This window comes from Anguilla anguilla, chromosome 2 (assembly GCF_013347855.1).
Source record: "Anguilla anguilla isolate fAngAng1 chromosome 2, fAngAng1.pri, whole genome shotgun sequence".
Classification (NCBI taxonomy): Eukaryota; Metazoa; Chordata; class Actinopteri; order Anguilliformes; family Anguillidae; genus Anguilla; species Anguilla anguilla.
The window spans coordinates 24,705,273-24,721,530 of NC_049202.1; positions in this window are offsets into that span (position 1 = coordinate 24,705,273).

A 16,258-nucleotide genomic window follows, 5' to 3' on the forward strand; every position below is an offset into this window, starting at 1 on the left:
TAGACAGGTATATATTATGTTATTAGAAATTGTTTGTCATTTCAAATCAAGATAATTTGTCCTGAAGAACAACTTAAGAAAAAAATATATCCGCTACAGTTCTAGAGTTAACGCCACCCACTTTCCCAGAGTTCTAGATGGCGCCACAAGATTCAGACTCATGTTGCAAAATAAATATTGTTACAGTTGCTAAAAATGTTCAAGTATTACAGTAGTAAAGGGTGCTTAGCAGTATCTTCATTGTAGATAGTTATTGAGTTAAAGGTGAATTCACTCCATGTTTGCTGTGTGGGAAGGGCCACATTCCATTGTACTTAACAGAAACACTTCTCTTGCCACTAAAAAGTTCAATTTTTGTTGGAGAGGTACTCCCTATGTAAGAAAAGAGCAGTGCCTTTTGTCCAAATTGTTTGAATGTTATAGGTATATTACATTACATTACATTACATTATAGGCATTTATCAGACGCTCTTATCCAGAGCGACGTACAACAAGTGCATAGGTTCATGATGTAGAGGTGCAAAAGAAACACTAGAGTGAAGTAAGGATCGTAGTGCCAGAAGTGACCACATCGATCAGGACTCCAACCCTGTAGAGTAAGCTTGTTCAGCAAGCAAGAATCCTACCAAGTACAAACTAGCACTGGAATCACATCTAATCACACCTAATCAGACAAAAACAATCCTGCCAGATACACTAACATAATCAAATTATCCTAGCTAGGTACAGTGAGCTGAACTATAGGCTAAGGAGGGGTGGGGAGAGGTGCAGCCTGAAGAGATGAGTCTTCAGTCTGCGTTTGAAAGTGGTGAGATTCTCTGCTGTTCTGACCATCACGGGGAGGTCATTCCACCAGCGAGGGGCCAGGACAGACAGCAGACGGTATATAGGTATATAGATCTGAAGAGATATTGCAGTAAATTTGGCTCATCCAGAAAAAAGTAACATACTGATTTGGATGTACTCAGGTTTTCTAAAGTGTCTACTCAGTTTTATTTTTCATAGTACCAACTTTAATTAATCAGATCCAACTCAAATTCAGTTATCAGTTACACTTATTGAATTTGTAATGTAAATGTAACATGATTTCAAAGCTTTAAAATTGACTCAATATTTTTTGTGTATAATGTTTACCAAAATAAAATCAAGTAAATCAGGGCTTAAATTCTGTGTGAGTAATAGGAATGAATTAAAATAACTAGCAAATCTGAAACATCATCAATCACAAAACCCAGGCTTACAAAGCAGATATTGTGAAATGCTTATGCATTAGCCATAGAAAATATGACAGAGAAAAAAACACTTCAAAGATCTATATAAAGAATTGGCTCCGAGCGATCTGAAATTTGACCAGAAACACATCAAATAATAAAAAGCAATCAAAGCCCACTGGAAACCAAATTACTCTGAAAGAACAACTAAAAAACAAACTGTAAAAAGCCTGCAACTTCGAGAATACCAGAACAGAAATGCTTGAACACAGTAATTCTGTACTCCATAGTTTTTCATTCTGGTTCTACTGACAAGATGCTTTCCTGTGTAACGACTGTACACAGGAACTTTGTTCCTCTGACCCGCTGACCATGGGATGACTATGCTGAGTCAGGTTCATCATTAACTTTCTGGGCTGTGTTTCCCAGAGTCTCCTTAGCGCTACGTGCATCGTAAGGTATACTTTAAGGTCTTCCTTTAGGTCTTGAGCTGTTTCCCAGTGCCTCCTTAGCTAAGGTATGCCTTCTGGAAGGCATACCTTTAAAAAAGGGTAGTCTGAGGCACTCGTAAGCTGTCCCTTCAATGCGCTTCGCTCATGCTGTCACAGTTTTAGCCTTATTATGCCAACATTTTGCTTTTCAAATTGACAGTTGTACTACAGTGCGCATCTAGTAGCACATCTGCATGCGAAAATGACATAGTTTAATATTAACTTTCCGAAAATTAATTATCCAATTAACGTTTCTGTGCATAGCACGTCATGAGAATGTTGTCGTTTCACCTGTCCATTCCATCATTATGGTAATTTAAGTATAGGGCCTATCCATAATACTAATCCAAAAGTTTTTTTAAGCTATACGTAGTGGAGCTAACTGAGGATATGACTTTTCTGACTGCATACCCTATAGAAATTAGTTCGTTTGTGTGTGAGTCAATGATCACACTGACTTGGAACAAATCGCCGGTTTATTAAGAATATAAACCCCGTGTGAGCAAAGCGGACATTGAGTGAGCCTACTTGCATGACCGAACTAGAGGGAACTAGAACACATTAGCCGCGTTTCCACCAAAATTACCCGGAACTTTTAGTCCCAGGAACTACTTTTCAAGGAACTAAAAGGTTCCTTCAGCCCATTGTTGTCTGCGTTTCCACCGCGGCCTAAAGTCCCGCGAAGATTAGGCAAATTAGCCTGACGTATGAAAAAGCGACGTTGTCGTCGGTCCATCTGTCCTATGATTTCTTCTGTAACCCCATACTACCACCGAAGTAGCCTACATTATTTTCTAATAACCAGGACAGCCCGGAGGGGTTTATTCCACTTATATACAATGGGTTACCAACAATGATTATATATGGTTACTTATGTATTTATTGATTTTTATCGATTTAATCACCTGGAATTGAAATATTCTTCTGCAGCCGTTTGGGCATATTTTACCATTGTCAAGCAAAACTGTCGTTGGTAGTTGAACTTGGACCGTTGTTATGCAACAAATAGGATATAACAGGCCAATAATCAAATTGTAACTGTTTTATATATCCTCTCAAACACATTCATTATGTTTTTATGCGAACATTCGCTTTCATGTCTTGACATCCGAATCGACAGAATGCATTCACATTTCCAATATAACTGGCAACAACAGCAGAAAACATGCACACGTTGTAAACAATTTGCTGTTTGATTACTTTCTCATCGTCAATTCCATATTGGCTAATTGCAAAATGACAAGAATAGAACGAAAACTCGGACTTGCGTGAAAATTTAAATTAGTAGTGGTACAGTCACCGTTTGCTTTCCTTCAAAGTTACTGCTAGCCGAGCAGCGAAGTGTGCCCTACAGATGCGAACCATGCACCATAAATTAGTCCATAGTCTTCCTGGTCTTTTTGTGGAATTGAAGAATGGCAGAGTAAAATTACGGCAGTCTGAAAAAGTTAAAGGGACGATTACTAGAATTAACCTGTTATTTTACCCTGACAAAAAGTGCGGAAGGTGATTTCCAGTTTGCTTTTACTGTATCACCAATGTGAATTACGCAGAACTACCGCATACCTCACATAACTGTATCAAACGTTTTGAGTCAATTACAACGGGCTAACAAAGAAAATCCGGAAGAAAATATTCAGCAACCGAATTAACACCAGGAGCGCCGGACCATTTCCTGGCATTCAAATAACTTTTCGCGCGGCCAAGGGTCAAAAGACACATTAGCCTTCAAACTGGAAATATTCGCATTGTTCGCTAGATGGCGCTTATTAGACAGGAGCTGACAAAGGTTGCCAGCCCATTGTCCTAATGAAATATTTGCGAGATTTTAGACTGTCAGAGTATCAGAGTAAGTTATGTTTTAGTTACGGCTCGGCATTCTAGTCAACACATTGTTGCAATATAAATGTATTTAGAATAAACAGTATGTCTGTATGAAAAGCTAACAATAAACAGATTGTAGGGAGGTCAAACCTGTTTTTCAAAAAACAAATTTGACAGTTTATTCTTCATGCATAATATCATAAATGCTAATAATCAAATAGGCTAACAACATATAAATCGCCAATTTGCTAAAATTAGCCGCTTCCCTCCGCATGTGATCACTGATCGCTGTCGTTGGAGGGAAACGCATCATCACCCGTGCGAATTTTAGGGTCGGGTTTTCTGTTTTATAAAAATACATGTAAAAAATATTGTCGTTCAAACGAGTTTTTTTCCGGTGACCAGAAAACATGTAGGCTAGGCTACACTGGCAAGCAGGTCATAGCTGGCTGTGACTATTCGACTGGGGATTCGAAATCCAAAGTCTCTTATTCATCGTAGACTAATTACAAAAAACACCCATTCGTAACACTGAATAATACCGCACTGTACATAAGACCATAGCAAATATATACATGCAAGAATTCTGTTGTTCAAACGAGTTTTTTCCGGTGACCAGAAAACATGTAGGCTATACAGGCAAGCAGGTCATAGCCTAGCTAGCTGTGACTATTCGACTGGGGATTCGAAATCCAAAGAAGTCTCTTGTTCATCGTAATTACAAAAAACACCCATTCGTAACACTGAATAATACCGCACTGTACATAAGACCTTAGCAACCAAGTGGAATTTCAAAACTGATTATCGCTTCAGCGCACACACAAAGTCAAATTGAGATAGCAACAAAGTAAAAAGACGAGACACCTGTCTTCAGTAATTTGCTTTATTAGATCAAAAAGCATACAGCACATTGTTAGGAAGTTGAAACGATTTTGAAAATATAACGTTAGCTAAATATATAGCTAGCAAGTTGAATTATTTAGAATCACCCCGCAAATCAATAAATAAAAAATCTATATAAAACATTAGCAATAGAGCTGCTGGTAATGCGATAACGCCGTCAGCATTCAAGACAGAGCTTGGGTTGCATTTTTGTACATTTGCCGCAGACAAGTCGTTTACACTTGTCACAGATATCACAAGTTTTGTTCCCTCCACATCTGGATACCTGGCAGCGTTTTCTTTTTAGTGACCGCTCTCGCTGTGGTGTGTTGGGGGTTTCTGGACTGCAGAGGGGCGCTAGGACGGTACGCCGCGGAGCTGCCTTTGCGGTCATGTGATTTGCACGCAACTCCTTGGCCAACTCAAGAATAAATCTTCTCCGACTAATTGTTTTGTTCATGCATTGCGTGTACAAAACATGGGCGTTGATTGCAGCCAGATCCAAAATGTTGTAAAAAACGGCAACTGGCCAACGACGACTGCCCCCCTTGACCGAATACAGCCGTGCCATCTGGTCCAAAACATCCACTCCCATTTTTGTTGCGTTGTAATGGGCGATGGTTTCTGGCAGTTTTTTGGCATCAGTGTCGATCGATACGGTTTTGTGCATAGTGCTCAAAATGCACACATTTTTCTTGGGCTTGCACTGATAAACCGTAAGTGTAGCGTGTCCAGCTCTCCAGATCGTGGTGGAAAATCTCTCTTGATTTTGTGCCTTCGCAGAAGGGGGCACTTCTCTCCTCTTTTTGTTCATGGTACCCACTAATGTAGTTTTTTTTGCGTGTAGATTGTTCGCCAGGGCAATCGATGTGAAGAAATTGTCCGAGGTTATATTTCTTCCTTTTCCGACGAAGGGTTCCACAAGGCGCATGACCACATTGTCAGCTAATCGTTCACCGACAGGCCTCGCCTCATCTTTCCCAAGGTATGGGAAAGCGTTCAGCATGTACTTCGTTTCAACGTCGGCTGCTATCCAGAACTTTATCCCAAATTTATCTGGTTTAGTAGCAATGTACTGCGTGAAGCGGCACCGCGCTTTAGTTGGGAACAACTGCTCATCAACAGTTATGTTTTCTCCAGGTGTGTAACACGCAGTACTGTTGCTTACAAATTTGCTCCATATTTCGGAAATAATGGCAAATTTGTCTTTCTCAAGACGTGTTGCCCTTGTGTCCTTGTCATCAAATCTGAGATAGCGCATGATGTCCCGAAACCTTTGCCGCGACATAGTTTCATTGAAAAATGGATTTCCCAAGTCTGAAGACCAAAAGTCTTCTAAATTCATACTTTTACCGCCAGTGATGCCTCGTAAATACAGCAGTCCCACGAAAGCTTTCAATTCGTCGACTGACAGGTCCCAGTTTTCTGCACCATTTCTGTGGGCTTCTGCCACAGTATACTTGACAATCTGCCCCCACATCAGAATGTCAATCAGACATAGCAGACTGCTCAGCGGACTTACAATGTTCTCCTTGGCGCACCGTGTGGGCCCAGCCTTTTCCCGTAAGATATTGCAGGATGGTGCTCTGCTCAGAGCATTACCAGCAGTCTGTTCGACCCAAACTGTCCCATCGTTTGCCCTTTCTTCTCTCTCTGAGACAAACTCAGTCGTAGTCGCAGTCTCAGTTTCAACTTCAGAATCAGATTCAGAAGCTGAATCAAATTCAATATCCAGCTCCAACTCCTCATCGCCCGAATCCATTTCATTGGCATCCTGAATCAGGTCCAAAGCTTGCTTGGCAGAGTATCTCTGTGGTCGTGTGTTCATCTTGGCAAGCGATACCAAACCGAACTGGTCGCCGAAATAATCATGCTTCTCTTTTATAGCCATATTTTCGTAGCCCAATAATAATTTGAATAGAAATTATTATAACAGCCCCGCCCATGCCATTATAGTTTCAGGTGTGAGGGGCGTGGTGTGGTGCGTGAAAAGTAAATTCCTTGATAGGATGTAACATCCATAACATGTTACATTAACAATCTTTTCGATTAAAACTTTGATAATTATGTAGATGCCTAAATGTGAATACTCTGCGTAAAAATTAAAAAAGTTGCACATAATAGCAACATCTGCAAACGTGTAGGATATCTGTTTCCATTGTGTGGTATTTTAACATGGATGCATTTCATTTTAACCCTTATATAAATTTTTCCACTTGCAAAATTGTTCATTACATGTGCCGATCATTAGTAACATTAGTGGTAGCGACCTGTTTCTCCCGATTGGTAACTGTAAATGTATTGCTGAAAGTGGAATAGTAATTATGTGGGCAATTAGTTTCATAAACTCCATAAACCCTATCAATGATTGCGTGGACATGGTAAAGCACAGAGACGCCTATATTCCCACGCAACGCATCCCGATAGTTTATGCATGTGCTGTTGCATCTACGCAGACAGCGTGAGCAGTCTTCTAACACAGTTCCTAACGTGCAAGGCTCTAATTTTTGAATATGAAACAAGGTCCGAACCTATTATGACTAGAAATAAGTAAAGCTTAAAAAACAAGTAAAAGTGTGACACTTGTATCTTTGTTTTGGGCATTTCTCTTTTTACTACTCAGTAGGCCTAAAAGGCCTACTCATGATAATAGCTTCAAAAAAACTACCAGCTATTCACGCACGATCGTTCACGCTCATCCATTGAATCGTCCCTCACCCCTCCCCCAGCACCAAAATACTGAATTCTTTAGATGCCTTTAGCGAAACCAGAGCTGATAGTTTTTTCTCTATGGCCCCGAGTCAAACCCAGTAGGTGTGAATGTTCAGCTTCGCAGAGGGGTGTGATTTTCTTCCTCTTCACGACACCAGTGATGGCGATTGGAGACTTCACCTCAATAGACCTAACTTATATTTTCAAAACCTACATTTTCAACTGTGAAAACAATATTTAAAAATTTCCATTCAATCTATGGATAAGCAAATGTATTTATTGATATCAAATCAATAAACAAGAAAATCAATATAAAACATTAGTAGGCTAAATGTTAATAGTAAACATAAAACATCAGTAATAACAAGCCCAAATCCGCAATAGCTGCGACCGCGCATGCATCCACAGGAGGACACTTTTGTGGACCAACTGACCAACAAACTAAAGAGCTGCTGGTCGCCTATATGCCGCGGAGTTTGTAAGCTTAGCTGCCTTTGCCATCATGTGATTTGACATTGCAAGTTCGGTCGATAGCACATTGCTCAAGATGCCGTCTCATCTTTATACGTGCATGCATGAATATGTGCTTTCGTTTCTAAGTAAGTGAAAAATTACGGTCAGCATAACCATGCTGTGCCATGCTTCGCTAAAGCATCTGAAGTTTTCTGTGTTCTCGGGTGGGGGAGGGGTGAGCGTTGAATGTCCCATACAGATCAGTGGTCTTACCCTTACCCTTAGATTGACATGTGAATGTCCCACTTGAGAATGGTTCACTTATGCCACGTGTGAATGTTTGAAAGTTGATATCTCTCCAGGGAGAGGTAAAATGTTCTATTTGTCCGGCACATAATATTATTATGTTATGTTAGCCTACTCAAAAATAATACAAGTATTTTGCTTAGCCGTAATTAGTTACGCTACAAAGTATGCCTTGTATTACTTTTAGTTACGCAACAATCTCTCGCTCTTGCTTATACTTTTTTCTACATTTTTATTCTTTTTTTTCTATTTAGTTTACTGTTTTTAAAAAAAGATTTTTATTACTAGTTTACTCAACGGAATAACAGCATACACCACACGAACACATCACAAGACACTTCACATTTGAGAAATCATTTTTGATTGTAGGCTATGTAATAGTTACATTTATTGTTCTCTCAAGTAGCCTAAAGGTTAATACTATGTTTTTAAAAAATTGTGGAGTTATACATAATAGCAACTGCAAAGCCTAGCCTAACCGGACATCGTGTCACCACTCGCGTGCTTCCACAATGATTTTTTCCCCCCAAAACCTTTACTCCCTGAAACGAATGTCCCCTATTTCCTGGTCCCTCAAAAGCCAAATGTGCCAATGTGAACGTAAGCCTAAATGAGCTTCACGATTGTTTGTCAACCGTGGATTTCTAAGCTGTCATGTGCTTTTGAAAATTAGGCTAAGTTTCTATATTGAAACTACAAGAGCGGTCACATTTTTGCAATAACCACTCTTGTTTTACTAGCTCGCATGCACGCTGAGCGTCGAACGCTAAGCGTGAGTGAGCGGCGAACCCATAGAACTCGTAAAACAAAACGTGAAACTGTTTTAGGCATAAATTAACCATAGGTCTTATTTTCGGAAGAAAACTAAATCCCTATTGGAAAAATGCATTGGCAATCTGCCGAGGGAACCCATGGCGGAAGAAACGTCCGGGTTGGCCTACAAAAAGACGTATTCACTGTAATATTCTATGAATAAACAAATTAACAGCCGAAACAAATAGCGCTTCGAATATATTTTTATCTTGTTATATTGTAGTCGTTTCTTTAGCTTAGATTTAGTTTTTTCAATATCATACGCAGCATTGTTGTTGTACGTGAACGTGTCGCATGCAGCCATTGTGCACGAGAATGATAATGCATAAAATTGAAAAAAAAAAATTGTTTATGCATTTGAAGACGGATCAATTTTATTTTAACCCTTATTTAGAAATTTCCAGTTGTATAATAACTGTAAAAATAAAATGTAGGGCTATGATTTCAGAACACAAGGGAAAGGCATAGGCATAAACAAATGATCACAAAACGAACGCAATAGCCTATAAAAATATTTTTTAAGATCACATATTTAAAACATTATATAATGTATTATTCAAAATAAACATAAACAAATATTTCTAATAACAAAATAAATAAAACATTCGTACAAATATAAATGCGTGTCCACCGCGATGAAAAGTATATCCTTGCGCCTCCTGGTGTGGTGAAGGAAAACTGACTCCTTAGTCTGAAGACGGCCGTAATTTAACAACACTGTTATAACACACACGGAAGTGAAATAAGGTGCTTTTAACATTTTCCAAACGGGACTTTGACATTCCTACTACGCTGGTACGTAAAGAACAAATATTTAGGAAAAGTCAGTGAATGCGGATGATGTAGCTTGCTAGTAACTAAATGAAAAAAATCCTAAACTCCGAAATATCTCAGTGACAGGTCAAATGACCTGTCACAGCGCTCCTAGTGTTAATCCGTTTGAATGTTTTGGTACGTAATATGCTGTCCCAGCACGAATGCTTAGCATTTTATAAAACAAATACTAAAGCAAGAAAAGAACAGAAGAGCACACGTTATAATTCCAAGACGTTGGCAGGCTATAACCAAAACTAGGCTACTGCGCCGCATAACATACAAGTTTGATTTGAAGTTATTATGAAAATAAATTGGTTTGCGGCTGCATATTTTTAAGCATGGCGTTTGAAAATAAACACTATAAAAAATGCTGCGAGTACTCGACCAATCAGAAATGTTCAGCGCTGCAAGCTCCACCCAAAAGGTTCCTGTACTTTCGGAAAGTACTACCCCCCGAGCAGGAACTTTTTTGGGGGTAAAATAAAGCCCCTGGAACTAAATTTAGACCCTAGTTCCTGCGGTGGAAATGCACTGAGTTCCTCAAAAGGTTCCTAGTTCCGGGGTAAAGTTCCTGCGATGGAAACGCGGCTATTGATTGACCTAGCCATAAACACACATACAGGTACGGTGGCTCAAAGCGAACAAACATAGCCAAGTGATCTACATCTCCTTCCTTTAGCTCACACCTCCTATATAAAACAAAATAGCACTGGGTAAATATCAACATTACAGAACATTTCTTTTTTACCATGTTGTTTTACGATTGTCGGTAAACAACCCAATAATGATATTTTTGGTTAAACTTAAGATTATCCAACAGCAAATCAAGGTGGATGAACATATCACTTTAACAGGTAGGCCTATTCATAAGTCATACCCGGTATAGAATTAATCATGATCAATTTCCACAGACGCGCTTTTGTCTTTCATCTACGATCATTTTCGCACTGCAGAGAAAAGTCCACGGGAATCAGGGATATGCTGCTACAGTTGCCTATATATTGTGTGACAAAAATTAACATTAGACCTTTGTCTCAATAAGAACAAAAAAAATTACCCATATGTAGCCTATATTCTTTTTCCTGGGCTAAAACGTGGTCAATGATTTTTCGTAATTTCTTGGAAAATACTATTATTATTGAGGACTTCTGGACATACCAGAAGTCCTCAGTAAGTCCACATACTAAGCCATACCCAGATAGCAAGACTACATTGAAAAAATATTGATTTTCCATCTGAATCATCATTATGGTTGAGATTGAAATCTCAATGCTAAATAAATGTTGGATCACCATTACAATGCCGATGAAACCCAACAGTATATAGTAATGTTGATGACAGTGACGTTGGAATAACATTGATTTATAGTTGTCCTGATTATAATTGATTGAGCATCGGTTTGTAGTTGACCAGGTGATGACAATGATGTTGAAAAGTCATCGATTTATAGTTGACTGGGAAATGATGACGTGATATTGAAAAGCCATCGATTTATAGTTGACTGGGAAATATGATCGAAAAGTCATCAAATTATAGTTGACCGGGAGACCATCGTGTGGTAGACCAACCCCACACATCTCATTTGTGAATCCATCAGGTAAGCATGTGTAATAAACCAGCCTGGAAAGGGCTCTGTCGGAGGCTGAACACACAACACACACCAGTCAAGAGAAGAGAAAAATAAATGCTTCTTTATGAAATATGCAACAAATTCATATTAGGTGGGGGAGATGTAGGGGTAAGTCAGAGTGCCAATACACGACCCAGTACAGAATCGCTAGAAACTGCCGTTATGTGAACCACTTCAAATCAGGTGATAAAACAGCACAGCACTCAAGAATAAGATTAAACACGGCACTCAATACACATTCAGCGCATGCAAATATACAGCAAGCCCCGGAACCTATCACTAGGGGGCTACACTAGGCACCCGTATTACACACTTTCAAAAGGGGGCAGTGAAGTGAAACCCCACACATGGGCCTGTATGTCCTCCGACACTAACCCTCTCAGATTTCTCCCCTAATATTAAAACCTAACTATAAAAGTAAAAGACAAGGGTAGGAAGGGGATACAAAGAATACACAAACACTGAACATGAAGTAAGGGTTAAAACATAACTCGCCCGCAGTGTTGGGGAGTAGTGAACTACCTGTAATTATACTAGTAGTTTAACTACATTTTGCAGTAGCTTTCTGGTAGTTCAACTACCTTCATATTTGCATAGTGATTCAAGTAGTTAAATTACTTTTTTGCCATTTTTTGTGTAGTTAACTACTGAAACTACAAACAATTTTGGGCCATAAAAGGAAAGGAATGATTTTTTATTTTTATTTTACCATTGCATCTCTACTTCAATTTGAAGTAATGTTATTGTAGACATTCAGATGGTACAGGTATGTCTGAATAAAATCAGAGGGGGACTTGCTGTTCAATGGACCTGTCTCAGTTAGTTCATGTATTTGTTTGTTAGTCACGTGCAATATCTCTGACGCCACTGGTCTGATTTTGACAAAACTTAGGTTTATGCTCCAACTTAGCACGGAGATCTGTCATTTAAAATATTGCACAATGGTAATCTTATTAATAAATAATATATTCCTAGTGTAAACACCTCACAGCTAGACCAATGAGGGTTTGTAGCTGGAGGGGAAGGCACCGCGTGTTTTTCCCTTGGCTGGTGTGATTCAAAACCGGAGATGTTAGTTATTTTTATACTTAAGAACGCACTGGTTCCATCGCCACGGGTCAGATATGAATGCGCTGCTTCATATCCCGCTTAAGACGGGCCTGAAACGGACCAGTAACATTCTTGTTACTCTCCGCTCGCAAACGGGGCTATGCTGTCATCAGAGATATATCTGACCTGTCGCCGGACTGAAAATATTCCAATGGGAGCATCAGAATATTCACAAATGCGTGGAACAACACATCAAATATATCCATGACCACAGCAAGTAAGCGTAACAGTTACTATGGTTTACTCTTGTAATAATCTGACTCCAACCAAATGAAATTTGAATTTAAAATTTGGTTTTAACCTTACGTGGATCTTGGAGTGGTTACACTCGACTCTATCTTGTGCCATCATTCCTCAATATATTCTCCCGGGATTAGCACTATTGTTAAATCTCAGTTCGGTGAAGCCTACAGAGGGTAGGAGGCTGACCACCATAATACATGCCTTCCTTTGTGCATAGATAGTTATGAGCCCAGGACAGTGTGCATCAACCGGGCTCCTTAAGGCGAATTTGACAAGAACCGGCGTATAACGCCCATGGGTCCTCTTAAGCCAAAACTCCAGAACCAATACAACACCAATCCCGTTAGCGGGCAGATCGTGGTCGCCTATCTAACTTGAGGACCTCACTAAAGACTTTCGCTGTACTGACCCCTGATCAGTAGGTCCTAGTCATAATTGTCCCCCTGAGTATTTAATCGGAATTTCGGCTGAAAAGAAGATAAAATGGATTAGAGTCATGAAGTCCACGCAAGTTAAAAATAAGAATTTATTAACAGGCAGGTAGGTCATTAGCTTCAAATTTACAGTCAATTTAAAATACGGAAGGTTTTAAAACATAAATATAGAGTAAAAAGTTATTACCCAGCCCGTTTAGCTACACACGAAATCACAGAGCCTGCGCAGTGTGGGAAGTCGATTGCGATCTTCCCTGTTCAGCTACGCACAGAACACAGAGTATGTGCCGTGTGGGAAGTCGATTACGATCTTCCCAGATTGCTTTGTCTCCCTTCCTTTTAAGCCAAATCCCACGTTTGATCTAGGCGGTGGACTAATGATAACAATTAGGGGGGAAATTGGGAAAAGGAGATGATTACCAGAGAGGACATTCCATTGGGATAGTTTTTTCCTGAGTTTCTGAAACTATGTTTTATCAAATTCTATTTGGTATGAAACATATTTCATTCAATTTGTAGAATTTCCCTGAATACGTCCATACCAAACATGTCAAGGGGATGTAATATTATGGTGCAGTAGTCATGAAAATACCCTTTTGTTGAACCATTTTACATGCAATCCATGTTATTACTACATATGGCATAATACAGTAATATAATGAAAACATGTGCATGGTTTGTAAGGTTTTACGGGGTTTGTGAATATGATAAACAGATGGTTTAGAGTCCAGATCCAGAAAAGAAATAAAAAGTGTGATGACAAAGGGGCCCACATAAGGGCACTGTGGTACTGTCAAGAGCAGTTGCCCCACCATTTTGCCAGAGGTCTGATGATCTTTTCACCCTTAATGGCCCCAACACACACACACCCACACCCCTAGACAAAGAGACTAGTTCCCCTTATCTTAGTCGTGTCCAGATGGCAACATTCCAGAGAGCCAATGGCTTGCTCAAACAACCATAAACAACCAGTCCAGTTCCCCTTATCTCAGTCTTGTCCAGAGGGTAACAGTCCAGAGAGCCAAATAGCCTGCTCATCCAGAGGAAGTCCGAGTAACCTATTGTTTTATCACAAGGCTCTCGGGTCCTTTGAAGTACAGGATGAGTCCCAGCGTGCAGGCTCGTTCAAATGCCAGCCTTTTCTGGGTTCCAGTTTGACTCCCCTCTTACACTAGATTGGTGAAATCTGGTAAGTGTGACATCACATCAAAAACTCTCATCTGTATCATGGCTGTTATAAACAAGTAAACATTAAGTCTTTACAACACCTGATAAGGTTTGTTATAGGACAAATGTTCTAGCAGCATCATGGGGGACATCTTGTTTACATTTATTTTTGTCTAATTGTTTCTTCCTCAATAGAGCAACGAGGTGGGCGGCAGTGGAAGGACAGAGAAAAAGGGTCTAAAAAGAAGCCTGCAGTTCCTTGAGGAGTCTGGTCTGACTGTGGGATGCCTTGTCACGGACAGACACCCTCAAATCCAGAAATACTTCAGAGAAGAGAAGCCTGCAGTGATTCACTACTATAACGTTTGGCACGTGGCAAAAAGTATGACCAATTAGGCCTATCTCTTTAAAAAATATATATATTTTCATTGAGTATCCCACTTGTAATTACGGCTTAGTCAAGCTTTTGAATTCTATTTCCAAGTCGGAAATGTAGATTTTTCCAGTTACCACCCGAATGTAGCATTAAACCTTATGTATGCTATGCAGATGTCAGAATATACCCTATGATTTGCTATTTTTCTGCTCATATTAACAGGTGTGTCACGAAAGTTGGAGGTAATTGCCAAACAGTGTAAAAAGGTGAAGAAGTGGCAACGCAGTATAACAAATCACATGTACTGGTCCGCAACAACAGCTGTATCTGGAAAGGAAACTGTGGCCAAGTGGAGTTCCCTTGTAAACCACATGCACAATATCCACACCCACGAAGATCCCTTGTTTCCGAAGTGTGTTCACCCTGATCTTTCAGAAACACATGGAAACAAGTGGTTCCAGCCTGGTAAGTACTGCACTTGCATGAATTGCACTTCGTAATAGGGATATGTTACTCATAGGCATATTATACCGTATGGATCTTACAATTTCCAATTATGTCATTCTGTTCCATTCTGTCATTCTGAGGTTCACACCCAAGAATGTGCATTTCCCTTTTGTTGGGATGCTGTGCAGGTATGTTAAAGTGCCTGGAAAGTTAATTTTGTGATTGCCTTATAAAAAATAAAAAAGCATGTAATTTGTGATGAACTGCGACCAGCTATAGGTTTTGCGTAGAGGTTGCATGTGTGAGTTAGGATGTAAAAGTCCACTTCCCTCGAGTCAGTTAAGACCCCAGCAACTTGAGTTGAAAATATTTGTTTATTTACATATCAACTGCATAACAGGTCAGGTCAGGTCTAGAGGGGGTGGAGTTCCGGTTCAGTCGTCTAAGGGGGATCTGCTTGTATTTTTGCATAGACTGCGTTGTTACTGTTCTCGTTTGTGTTAGTGTTAGTCAGTTAATCAGTTTAACCTTCAGGGTCCAAGTTGAACTATGCGGTTGTTCCCTGCACTTGGAACGGTACTTCTCTCTAGGTTTTTCGACATACTTGTTCCTGGTTATGGTTATACACTTTGCTGTACGTCGCTCTGGATAAGAGCGTCTGCCAAATGACTGTAATGTAATGTAATGGGTCTGAAGCCAGTGTAGTGATCCTCTTCGTCGGGATACTCGCGGTGGATTCGCAGGACAGTATCACTACTCTGATTCTCTTGCCCAAGTAGCCCCAGCACCAGCTGACAAACTGCCTATAGGTTTGGTAGCGAGCACGCCTGTAATAAAAATACCTAATTAACTGTAGGCGATATGTGATTGCAATTTATCTCGAAACTGCATTTTAGATGTAGGAGAAAGAGATTATTGTTTTTCATTTACATTTTTTTTATGTTTTAAGGTTTAGATTCAGGTAAAATAGATTTTCTAGAACTTTTGTAAACACTCAAATATTTAATAGCATCTTTTGAAACAATCAACATGGCTTAGCCTTTTAGTTTGGAAAATACTCACGCTGCTCTCTTCCTAACATCTAGGGGCCCATGTTCTGCCCTAACACATTCAGGGCATTCTGAAGGGAGGAGGGGTTGAGGCAGACTGGTTCCAGGCCAGGATGCAATGTCATGCATACTGGGTCCTGTGGTAGCTCTCCACACCTGGCCATTACCTATTGAAACAGTTTTACATTGTAGAGGAACATGTACCAGTAGAGCAGATATGCACTTATTGTTATGCCCCCGACCTCCATAAGGGCGCGGTCACACGTGTGAATGCAGGTGAATGACCATTGCCTG